Source organism: Sturnus vulgaris, chromosome 2 (assembly GCF_052056855.1).
Source record: "Sturnus vulgaris isolate bStuVul1 chromosome 2, bStuVul1.hap1, whole genome shotgun sequence".
In the NCBI taxonomy this organism is placed as follows: domain Eukaryota; kingdom Metazoa; phylum Chordata; class Aves; order Passeriformes; family Sturnidae; genus Sturnus; species Sturnus vulgaris.
In genome coordinates this window covers 1,623,351-1,636,303 of record NC_142244.1, presented here as the reverse complement: position 1 = coordinate 1,636,303, position 12,953 = coordinate 1,623,351, and the positions used below count along the sequence as shown (strand labels likewise).

At 38.7% G+C, this 12,953-nt stretch overlaps 1 long non-coding RNA gene across 1 annotated transcript in view; it reads right to left on the bottom strand.

Annotated features, from left to right (window-relative positions):
• Positions 1-1,152: 1,152 nt before the first annotated feature.
• The window catches only part of LOC148224598 (uncharacterized), a 50,760-nt gene continuing 38,959 nt past the window's right edge, over positions 1,153-12,953 (bottom strand). Inside the window, exons 2-3 of the long non-coding RNA XR_015799454.1 lie at positions 2,913-3,017; positions 1,153-1,287 (exon numbers count right to left, since the gene is read on the bottom strand). This is a non-coding gene — a long non-coding RNA (uncharacterized LOC148224598). The remainder of the gene's footprint in view (positions 1,288-2,912; positions 3,018-12,953) is intronic.

Genomic DNA, 12,953 nt, shown 5'->3' with positions numbered 1-12,953 from the left:
AAGTTGAACATTACTTTGCAGGTAAAACAGAAGCATTCAATGGTTATTTAAAGATCTTCAACTTGGCTATGCAGTTTCTGAGACAGATAACAAAAGATTCAGTTACAAAAAAAGTCTTATTCTTTTGGCACAAACATTTAACTTCAAAGTAAGTCCTGCAGTGTCAATGACTGGTTCCTTGAAGTATAGTCAAAGTTCATTAATGTAATTTTCATTCAAGGCACTGACAGCTGTATTTCTGGGTTTTTTTTCTGGATTTCATAGTGGCTTCTCTAAAACAGACTTCAAAGAACTGGAATTATTAGCCTGCTTGCGTTTGACAAGGACTCATTTGTTACCAGACAAGGAGACCTCTCACTGGCCAAATGCTAACAGCCTAAGACAAACTTTGTCAAAAATTCTCATGTCAGGGAACAACCCTTTGCATAGAGAGGAACATTTCAGATATTTTTTTGGTTGGTGGGACAGCCAGCTTCCCTAACAAATAAAATTATATAAAGTTTCTCACCAAATATGACATTTTAGCCCAAAATCTGGATGTCTCTTCATGATAAGGACAGAAAATACAATAATTTCTCTTCCAAGTTTTGACATTTTTTAATTTGAAAAAAACATTACTGCAGTTTTCACACCAAGCACTGTGAGACACACGTGTGCTGATCTGCCTAGAGTGAACAAACCAGATGAGCAACATGATTCCCTTGGGACCTACTCCCTGCAGGAAGCTTTGCACAGTTCCATGTCTTTTCCCCAAGTCACAGATTTTCCATCAGTATTTTTCTGCCAGTTGCTGAAGCATGCTTTTTGAAGTAAAATGAGTCTTTGAATAATTTCCTGTTGTCTGAAAGCTCTGCAGTAGCTGAGCTATTGATCATGAAGCAATATGAGGTAACTTCACCTGTATTTGTAGTCCAGTGTGTTAACATGATCTTTTCATCTCTTAAGGGCTAAGTGTAACTGCCAGTCAAACCCTTAATTGAGTCTAATGATCTCACAGGCATTAAGAGATTTCATTAAGTCAACCCTGAGGGTTTTTATTTTACACTCATTTCTCAATGTATCAAAATAAAAATTGTTTTTCCATAAAGCAATACATTATCAACACTTCATGCTTAGATATCCTCATTGATTGTGTTTTTATTTCAAATAAACAGCACCATCCAATCTCTTTGAACTACTCTTTGTGGCCAGGTTACCTTGGCAATATAGCTATGTGGAAAAGGAAGTATTCTCTCTCAGAGAATTTTCATATTTCGAAATCCGTTTGCCTCCAGAAGCAAGTCCCATCTGCAAAAAGAAACAGAGCCCTGACTTTCTATGAGTGAAATAACCTATCGGTTTTTCAACAGCTCTGAGATCACAAATGAAACATCAATTAGGTTTTTTTTTTTCTGGCAGATTGCTGAGGAGAGAGAGAAACTGGCAAGAAAATACTCTTTGCTGCAACAAAATCTTATTGGTGATAAATTTTAGCTTCGGAAAGTGAGACAATTCTGACACAATTTGTTTAGTCATGGTTTTGCCAGCTAGCTTCACTTGGCAACTCATCAAGTTGAAAGGGCACTTAATGAATACTTAGATGGCTTTAATTTTCTCTCTAGCATTTTAGATTTTAGTCAGCATCCTTACTTGTCATACTCTACAACAAATAACACAAATATAAAACCATGTCTGAAAGAAGCACATTAGTATTAAGAACTACTATGCACAATGTATAGCTGGAATGAAGAAGCCAGACCATTACATCCTTTTTTAAGTTTAAAAAATTCCCAAAACCCAATGCTTAGTTTAAGCAGTAGTAAAAACTAAGGTTATTTTGTGAAATTGCAGAACTGATACTTTTTCTTTTGTAAAAATTTAAAGTATAGCCATTTGGCTAAAGATTACAATTCAAAATTCTACTTACTTTTAACATTCTAAGTGTGCTGGCTTAGCCAGTAAAAATTTCAATGTGTCCTCCCCAGTTCTGTTCTACCTCTGTTGTATGGTGTAGACAGAGCATGCAGCCAGAAGTTGATTTAACTGGGTTATTCAGAGCAATGCTCCAGCTACCCAGTCAGATTCACCTACTCAGTCAAGACATTGTCTTGCACAAGAAAATTTGTCCTATACAGTTAACAGAAAAGGCTTCTGTAATAAAGCAAAAAAGGCCTAAGTTGTGTTATATTCATGCATATCTACATGTAAACATCAGGATCAATAAATTCCATTAAATTCTCTGGCACAAAAAAAAAAAAATCAAAACCCCCTTAAAAACTTAATGTCTGGGAGGACAGGGGACAGAGAAGGATCTGCATTGAGCTGTACAGCCCCCAAGACAAGAAGGGCATGGACCTGTTGGGTTGAGTCTGCAGGAGAGCACAAAGCTGATCAGAGGGCTGGAGCACCTCTGCTGTGAAGGCAGGCTGAGAGAGCTGGGGTTCCTCAGCCAGGAGAAGAGAAGGCTCCAGGGAGACATTGAGGGCCATGCAGAAGGGCTGAGAGGGACATAGTCCAAGGACATGGAGTGACAGGACAAGAGGGTAGGTTTAGGTAGGATGTTAGGAAGGAATTCTTTACTGTGGAGGTGTCAAGTGCCCCTGTGGTGTTTGTCCCTGCTCACAGCGGGTGAGTGGGGGGTTTAGAATTAGATGATCTTTAAAGTCTCTTCCAGCTCAAAGCATTCTAGTGTCCATGGTCTATAGTCAATTCAGGTGAAAATGCATTTAAACATGTTTAAATGTGAGGATACAGCTGTCAAATTAGTATCCTACACAAAACCTTCCTTCTCACCCTCTGGCCTGGGTGGCCAAAACACAAATTCAAAGTTTTCAGTCAATTTATGAAACTCAGCAGGAGGCACATTGATTTACACCTAGAAACCTGATATAAATTGTTTAAACCTGGCTAATACAAAACGAGACTGAACTCACCTTATGGCTTTTCTTCAGCCAGCTGGATTTTTTCCAGTAAAAGCTGTTCTGCTAACTCATTCCAGAGAATCTGAAGGATCTGAGATGATTCGGAGTCCAAACAGCCTAGAATTGCAACCATGGCTTTGATAACATGAAATCCATAATGGTCAATTTATTTTGAGAAATAGCCACAGTACTGCTCCAGAGATACAAGACATGACAAAACATTTTGGAAACAATATTATTTTGTGTATGCATCTATTCTGTAATAGATACTTCAGCAATCATCAGCACAAGTGAGCCTTACCTTATGATATGGACGATGGCAAATATAAAACCAACAAAATTATTTAAAACGTCAGTAAACAGGATAAATGCATTTAAAATGATAATTTATCTCTCAGTTAACATTCAAAGGAAGAAAAATTAATCTACTGAATAAGAGAGAAACAAAGGTAATGGAGTATGTCATAGTCTGTGGAAAAATACTTGCTGGGTACCTAACCCAGGGAGAAAATTTTGTATCTCAGCTGAATCAGGGCTTATATAGAACGGTCAGACATTGAGGACTAGAAAAAATAAGAGAAAACACCATCTTGTTAATGTTGCAGAACAGATGTATGTGCACTATTCCAAACAGTAAGGAGTGACACCAAAAAGTGAATCAATCACAATAAGTTTTTAATTTAATTTTCTGGGTAGTCAAGACATACAAACACAGATACCATGAAGATGAATGCCAGCTGGGAATGAGAGCTTCAGATGTGTGCTACTGCTCAGATGAGTATCACTGCACACAGAAACTCCTGAGGAATAAAGGATGCATGAAGTAAAGAAATCCTTCTCCTTTAAAAGTTTACTGGGTTTAGATTGATGGGGTTTCTGTGGCTGGGTAAACAGTTTCTCATAGTCTAGTGAATTAAGCCAGTTCAGCATGAGGGCAAAAATCAGCATTCTGCTGATTTCTCTTTCTGGCTTTGAAGGTGCTTTCTGTGGTCAAGAATTATACAAGCAACATCACTACATTGGGGTGTAAGGAAATGTTTAGGTAGCACACAAAATCTTCAGCTCACTTGTTCAAATTCATGCAGAAAATCTGAGATAGAACTGAGAAATAAGGCCAAGTATCTTAATCCTAATTTACTCACTAATAGATCTTGCCATCTGAAAATTCTATAATCAGTATTAGTTATCTAGTTAAATATTATTTTTTTCCTCACCCAGAAGTCACATTTTGGTGCCAAATGTATGGTTACCAACATCAGTTTTGTTATTAAGATGATGAACTGCCTTTGCTGTTTTCTGAAAATGAGATGAAACTGGTACACTCTCATTAGATACTGCATCTAATAGGACCACATTAACTAAGGCTTGTTAAATCCTACAATTTGAATATATATCTGATGAAATAATTCACTAGATAAATAATTATGTCATTAAACCAGAGTCATATACAATGTCTGAATAAAGTCTCAGATATTTTAACATTGTTATGTGAATAAATGGTTTAATGTTATTGATACCTGCTCAGTTAGCAAATCTTCCTAATTTTTTCATTGTGTTTCACAAGTAACCAAATACCTCAGAAAAGAGACTATTCTATAAAACTCATATAAACTGCTTATACAGTGCCCAAACATGATGTGTAGACAAGGCAGAAACCTAGTGTAGTTGGACTATATGAGCAACTCTCAGCCTGTGAGTATTCATCAGTGAATCATTATCCCCATTTTAAAGCCAGGAAACAGAAGTAACAGAGAACATGATGAAGGCCTTTACAGCCACTCATTTCAAGGTATCCATTGCGTGGCTGGTTTTGTCTGCTTACTTTCCCTCTTTACAGTTGATGTAGGAAACTGGAAACCTCTCCTGAGTAACAGCATTGCAAAATACACAGAAAATCTGAAGCAAAGGAAGACAGTGAATCCAGGTTCTGAAAGAGCTGAACTGATGCTTCACCTATGCCAGATGTAAGCTCTCATCCAGAATGAACTTTTACCTATGGATGCAGTTAGTGTCTGGTTGTATGTATGTGTCAAAGACTGGAAATATAAATTTAAATAGGTAGAAAAGAGCACAGCTGAATTTGTGACATAACTTCAAGCACATATAACACTCAACAGCTTACCTTTCCCACTTTTTCCTTCTCCCTTTACTTGCAGATCCTCTTCTGTAGTCATACAGACAAGAATGGGAGTAGGTCCAAGATATTCCCATTCCTAAGGAAAGTTTATCATCACTAGGCTGAGGAGTTGATGATGTGTGATTCTCCTGTTAGCCCACTAAAATTGTGGTTATATCCAGCAATATAAAACAGCTTCAAAAAGAAAGTTTGAAAGCCCTTTCATTTCAGAACACAATTGTAGGCAGAGTTATGGTGTTCTCCTTCTAGGAATAAAATATGTTTTGAACACTGGACCAGGAAATGGAGGAACAATGTAGGCATGGAACCATAGAGCTATTGGATAACTGAAGAAATCACAGAGGATGAGGACAATACTTTCTCATCTATGGGAGAATGTTCAAATTTTCCTCAGATTTAGTCTGGTACATGTAATTCCCATGAAATGATTTTATGCAATCATGTTCTTGCTTGTTGATTTGCCTCTGTGACTGCTTGAAGGTGGCCAATTTCTGCCAAATGTGACAGGGTAGCAGTGGTTTCAAAAGTACTGAGTTCCTACAGGTTGCATGCAGATGAGCAACAGAGCTGAGACACATTTTCCCTCCTTGTTGAGGGAGGAGGAGCAGTTTGAGTTCTCTTGTGGATACCCATACAGAGAGAGGGGGTGCCAAAGACCCTGATGTGCATAAAACCACAAAGGAGCTTCCTCAAGCTGGGGGCAAGCAAGCTGTCAGCACTGAGCCTTCTGAAACTCTTTCATAAAAAGTCTTCTGTGCTCAGGTCTCACTTGGATCCCAGAGCTGGGATCTCCAGGTTGAGCCAGGGAACTGCCAGCAGGCAGAGCAAGGCTCTGCAGTCTCAAAGAAGAGAGGGGTTTGACACACTACTCTTCAGGAACAGTGTTTTGTTATCTTTACTTTAGAGGCAGGTGGCAAGTAAAGGCAAAAGGAAAAAAGGAAGCAGATAAGCAAATTAGATCCAGAAAAACAGTGATGTAATCCCCGCTGGACAGACTATCATAATATGTCATCAAAAACCGCTGGGAGGTTTAAAGGAATTAATTAGTTTAGAGTTTCTATAAATATATTCTTGAGTGACAGGTGTTCTGGCATCCATATGCAAAGCTGACTGCCCAAATACAATTGCAAAACTGTCTGCCAGAAAAGAAATCATGTTTATCTGCTGAGAAAATAGATATGTTGCACCAATCTGTTCTTCTAAGTGTAGCACACACGGCAAACCTCTTAACTCTGTCATGTCCATGTACATGTAATTGCAGAGTGAAATGTGGAAATAGAAGATCTAGTATCCCTGCATAGAGTCTGAGAATGCACTTTGTTTTTCCCCTGACATTCTTGGTATTGATTTTTTCCATCTAAAAAAGTGATAAATAATTTACTTGCTCATCATAAGACACTGAAGAACAGATTCCACCCTCTCAGTTACTTCAGTTTTTCACTGATGTGAGTGTGAAGTGATTCAGCTCCCTTCTCAAATATTTGCAAGTCCTTCTCCTATGTGAAGTCTACAGTTCCTTATATTTGTATATTCTTTTGACTTGGAGTCAATATTCCAAATTTAAACTAAGCTAGAGCTCAAAATTCTAGCCTTTAGCATTTGAGCCTGCAAATATCAGCAATTAATTTGCAATGCAAAAGCCTGCATTCCCTTGTACTAAGAGCTGTTATGTTCACATGATTACACAACCTCAGAATAGCAGAGGTTGGATGAGGTCTTTGGAGATCACCCTGCCCACATACCCCTGCTCATACAGCATCAGTCACAGATGGTTGCTCAGGGGTTTTGAACATCTCCAAGGAGGGAGGCTCCACAACTTCTCTGGGCACCACTTCCAGTGTTCAGTGAAAATATTTTGATTTTTATTTTTTCACATATTTATCCACTTGGAGTAAAAAAGAAGTGTTCATTTGCTGTAAGAATATTAATTACCAGCAAAAATAACTATAGATTACTTGCTATGAACTGTATCTAAATTATGCTCAATTGGATATCTGAACACATAGAGTGATTGTACTGCTTTCCACCTTGCAAATTTTTACTAATCCAGTAAGGAATTTTGGAAAGTACAAAGACAATACCTGTGCATACACATTACAGAAGCTGTAGCAAGAACTTTCCAACCATCTGACCAAGAGGTGAATTGCAAAAAGTACCAAATGTTTCCTGAGTGGTGATCTTCACCAAAGTAGCTTTTAGTTTTTATCACTTGTCTTAATCACTCTTGCAACATTCCATGCTGCCAGCTTGACTTTTTGTATGTAGTTGAATACACACAGTGGGCAGTGCAAGGAAGCTGGGCTAGTACTGAACTGTAGAAATGCTTGTAATAAACAACACCTGTCACTTCTATTTAAAGAGAAAGTAATCTTCCATACAAAGATATGACTTCACTGAGATGTCATCCTCCCTTGGCTTCCTTCTCACACGGTTTGGTTTTCTTCTTCCCCCAGAGCAGGGCTGCAAGGTAAGATGAACCATCAATCTGAGTCACAGGAATCCAGCCCTGGGCCCATGTCTTTTGACAAACATAAATACAGCCAGTTCTGCATAAAAGATCTCTCAATGTCACTCATATGAGAACCTCTTTCTTATTTGCAGAGCAAAGGAACCCATCTCTGACAAATATCACCCATGCAATAGGCTGTCCTGACATACTGCTCTCTCTGCATCATGCTACTTCCTTTTCCATCCATACTGAGCTACCCTGCTCTGAACATGGTGCTTGGAGCCCACCTCCCAGAGGAAACACCCTGCTAGGAGGCACTGTGCATTACAGGGCTTCCTTCACAGCATATGAAACACATTTATCTAGTGACGACTGATGTGACCTTTTCTGGGGGTTGAAGGAAATCATAGATGATTAAGATTAAGCTAGGCTGAGGTAATATCAATTTATCACCCTAGAGAAATCAAAATACATATTTAATGAAAGAGTATTTTCCTTGATGTTGAGATCATAGGAAAACAGACTTTGGAAATCTGTCTCTAACTCTCGTTGGCCTGTACCTGTCGCTTTGTTGCTAAGAGGCAGCCTCGTCCAGTTTCATCACTTCCCTTGCCATTAATACAGGCCCTGCAGTACCCACAAAATTTAATTTTAATTAAAATAACAAAAATACATATCTGTGGCTCCAGGCTTCCATAGCACCTTCAAAGACTGTTCTTTCTTTTTGGGCTCCTTTCTACAAGAAAGAAATGGTAGTGCTGGAGCCTGTCCAGAGAAGGGCAGTGGAGCTAGTGAAGGTTCTGGAGCACAGGACTTATGAGGAGAAGTTGAGGGAGCTGGGAGTGTTTAGCCTGGAGGAGAAAAATGTCTCAGGGAGGCGTCTCTCTACAAATCCCTGAAAGGAAGTGGTAACCTGGTGAGGGTTGGTCTCTTCTCCCAGGTAACAAGTGACAGGATAAGAAGAAACAGCCTCAAGTTGTGCCAGAGTATGTTTAGATTTGCTATTAACAAACATTTCTTCACGAAAAGAGCTGTCAGGCACTGGAACAGGCTGCCTGGGGAAGCAGCTGTGTCACCCTTGCAGTAGGTCTCTAAAAGCTGTGTAGGTATTGCACAAGGGGACAGGGTGTAATAGTGGGCTTGGCAGTGGTATGTTTACAGCTGGACTTAATGATCTTAAAGGCCTTTTTCAACCTAAAGGGTTCCATAATTCTATGAATTTATACAATAAAAGAAAATCCAGCACCATTAATCCAATAATTTCAATGGGAACGCAACAGTGTACAGATGCTATTTTCTGTTCCATGATTCCCGTGAGAAGATTGTTCTTAGCTTTCTCCAAATATTCTTCAAATTGATGGCTTCTAAATCAGCCTAAAAATTCACCACAAAAAGGCAACTTTTCATCCTAGGCCAGGCAGCAATTTGAGTTTCATCTTGCAAAATGGGAGAGTTCCAGTTTAAGGATTACAGCTTCTACAGCATGGCCCAGAGGAGAAATTTTCCAACATATTAAGTCTCATTTCAGACCCAGCAGCTTCAATTTTAGCTCAAAGTGCCCATAGTTTCCAAAGCACTGGGATCACATTTGCCCATGCAAAATATTCCCCATAATATATAGCTGCATTCCTAATTAGCTGGGATTTCCAAATCTGAAGGTAGAGCCCTTTTGTGGAGGACAATGCAAACATTTAACATTAAAATGACAGAAGCAGGGGTAAGTGCACTAAGGGCCAAATCCAAAAGGAAAGGCTGCATTCTTCTAGGAAGCTGATAATGGTAGGGTGGAAGGAACAGCAGGAGAATAAAAATGGCAGTATGTAGTGCTTGCACTGCAGAAACATTACAGTAAACTATTTCCACTGAGTAAAAGCTCTACCTGTACTTGTTGCTGTAGGTGGAAAGTCACTACTCTTGTAAATAGATACTAGGTGAAAGGGTTGGAGGACAACCTTCTTCTTTATGTTGGAGGAAGATTAACCTTTGCAAGGCCACTTTAACCAAATATTATGCAAAGTCCTAAGCGGAATAAGCACTCTCATTTCCATCAGAATCTAGGCAATTTTTCATTCTCATGACTTCCCCTACTGCCCTTGAGGAACGGCATTCAGAAGTCCCAAGGTAGCTTTTAAAATCCATTGCCCAGGAATTTAAACTTGCAAAATACATATTTTTACAGCACTCAAAAAGCCCAGACTCTCCTGAATATTTAAATATAAAGATACCACCCAAGTATGCTCATATGGGACAAAAATGGTATTTGAAGTGCCTTTATCTTGCCAGAACACAAGCTAGACTGACAGTTGATTTCTATAGTATTATTAATTTATATTTATTAGCACAGAGCTCAAAAACATTAATATTTTATAGCACAGAGGAAGAAATATCCCTTCTCATTATGCCCTGACCACACTGCTGCTGTCATGGTTATTACTGCAAATTTAAGAAAAACAACAACAAAAAACTTCAACACTGTAACCATGTTTTTCCGAGGTTGTAGATTATTCTCTCTGTTTCCAGTAACATGACAGGGCCTTAGAGAATAGACTCAGGAAACTTGCTTATAGGCAATTTCTATGTATCTTTTAACTTTCCTCTCACATTCCATTCTAGGTAGTAAACAGAAACAAGGGTAAAAGGATTCAAGTGATTTCTTTTTGTCCTCAAAGTGTATCCTTTCTTTACCATTCCCCTCTTTCTTACTATGCATCCCTTTCCAGATGTGCACTGGTATGCGTCTGTGGCAGGTAGCTTGCCAAACAGAAGTCCTTCTGTCCAGAGACAGGCTTTTCCCAGAGTCACTGGCATACCAAATACAGAGGAAACTTTATTTGATTAACTGCAAGTCTCATGGCAAACAATATATGATAGCTGCTGAAGGACAAAGCAACCTGCATCTGTAGGAATAATAAAAGTCAGCATCTCCCTTTTGCTATTTTTTTTTCTACTTTTTCTTCTGGTATTTCTCACTTCAGGTCAGCCATCATATCTGTAATAAAGTAATGAAGGCTTCTTCCTTTTCTGTATAGTGATCTTAGGGGGTTGTAGACAAAAAAATGTGAGGGAAAAGACATATAATTTTTACATTTATAAGAGGAATAAATTTATTCTCTGCATGTAGTAATTAGTGGTGCAAATGGTCAGTAAGCAATACTTCCATACCTTAATAAAATAAAATCTTTGGTTAATTAGGAGATTAAAACACATAATGAATATGTGAACTCTGCCAACTGTTCTAATAGAGGCCGTCAGCTCATTTATATTGTTAATTGAACAATTAGTATTGCTGAATTGTAAACCCACAGGAGACAGGAGTGGAGAACATGTTACTGAGACACTGCATTACTCTGCTGGCACCAAATATCTGTGACCATAGGTGACTCCATTGCCCTCCAGAGTCTTTTAACAACATGGGTGGATTTCAACCATTAGGGACAGAAATTTAAATGTGCAAATGTTTGCATTTTGCTGAGACTGATTATAGTCTGCTTCTTCAGCAAAATCCCAGCACATGAAGACTGACAGATAAGCAAACATATGAAAAAAAGATGGAATGGTCAAGAAGAGTAATGTACCATGTCCAGAACTTCCAGGCATCAGAGACACCCCTACCCATGCCTTCTTTTCAGATGGCAGAAAATAACACTCTCCCTGAGGGTACACCTATTTTTGTGCATTGATATACATGTACACACATATTTATTTAAAATATATGTCTATGACTATTTAGGGTACAGATTTTAAGCAACTTGCTGAAATGCAGTACTTCTGAACTTGCTGCTTACTGCAGAAAGAAAAATAATAAAAATGCACAAAGAAGAAGTAGCAGACTTAGAGCAGCTGCTGACTGATGGCACACAAGAGGGACTCTACAGGGGAGAAGTTTCTACTAGGTTTCTATCAGCCTAGAATAATGCATGTGTTGGACTGAAGAGATTCATCTATAAATAGGATCAGTCTTTCTTCTGCATTGATCAGCAGACATAGGCATAACCAAGGAATTTAAGGTGGATGAGACATCCAGCAATAACAGAAAAATAATGGGTTTTTTTTGTCTAAATTAATAAAGTGGAGAAATTGCTCAGAACAAGTAATTCATGGAAAAGGGTTATTGCTGAAATGTTGCTAAGAACAGTACCTGCACTGAACTTTTAATCTGTCACTCACTGTTCATCTTAGTCACATAAAGTCACCTAGGAGCTAATTGAACCAGTTTTTTACTGTTCTTCCTGTTATACACTGGGTATGCCAGTTTGATCTGAAAAATACTATATTGTTTTGATGCTCTGTCAATAAAGCATCACCACACTGCTGGAGAACCATGAATGAAAACATGTTTCCTTCTTAAAATGAAGGCAAAAAAAGGAGAAGGAAAGGGGAGAGGGAGTGACACAGCCTCTCTTGTCTTTTGACATGGACCTTGGGACTAGCTGTTCAATGCTTCAGTTCCAGCGACTTAGTAAAGCCACCACTGAGGGTCTTCACCCAAATGTGAGTTATTGGTGTCCTCTTCAGAGGATGGTGTCTCAAGACAAGTCTGCAATCTCTGTTTCACTGCACAACTGCATCAGTGTTGAGAATCCACTGTTGCCTGAGCGTCATTTTCCTGAATAGCATAATAATATTTTATTTTCAGTGCTCTGAATTTCTCATGTTACACAGGATTAACATCACCTATTACCGTGATGAAACATGCCAACTGCTTAACAGAACACAGTTATAGATGAGTCCGGGAAATTAAAATTATACGGGGGCAAGTTGGGATTTTGCTACACCTATGAAACAACACAGTAGTTATTCTAGATTGAGACAAATTTAAACAAGGGAGTCTTCAAAACTACTGCACGAAAAGTTGCAAAACAACCTGTAAGCAAGTGGAACACCATTATCTATGGTAGAAAGTGCTCTGTCTGCCTCTTCCTTAAAGCATTGATAATGTCTTTATATATCCGTTTCTGGGAGATGCCACATCAAACTTCTTAAGTTTGCACAGGTAACTGAAGGCTAACTGGGACTTGCTCAGAAATAATTGCTATGCTTTAACATTAAAAACACTGAATGATTTTTCAGTGGCAGGGCAGGGGAAATCCAGAGCTGTTGACCATTTGGCACACCATGCTTAAGTTCAGGGAAGCAAATCCTAAATAGAACTATTTATCCACGGAGAGTACACATCATTGTCACAGGATATTGTGCACTCATAAAAAAGTTCAGGTGATTTCAAAACAGCAGTTAGATAAATTCATGGAACAAAATTCCTACAAGTGCTATTCAGTACTGAAGTAAATGCCTCTGCACAGTGATACCTGGTCTAGAGATAGCTGTTACCTGTGAATGTATACCAGGGAGTTACTTCAACAGGTTTGTGCCAGTTTTCAATTTTTTTTCCTAGATATCCAGTTAATCACTGACAGTGGCAGGATCCTAGTCTGGACTGAACTTTGATCTGACTCACACAGCCACTCTT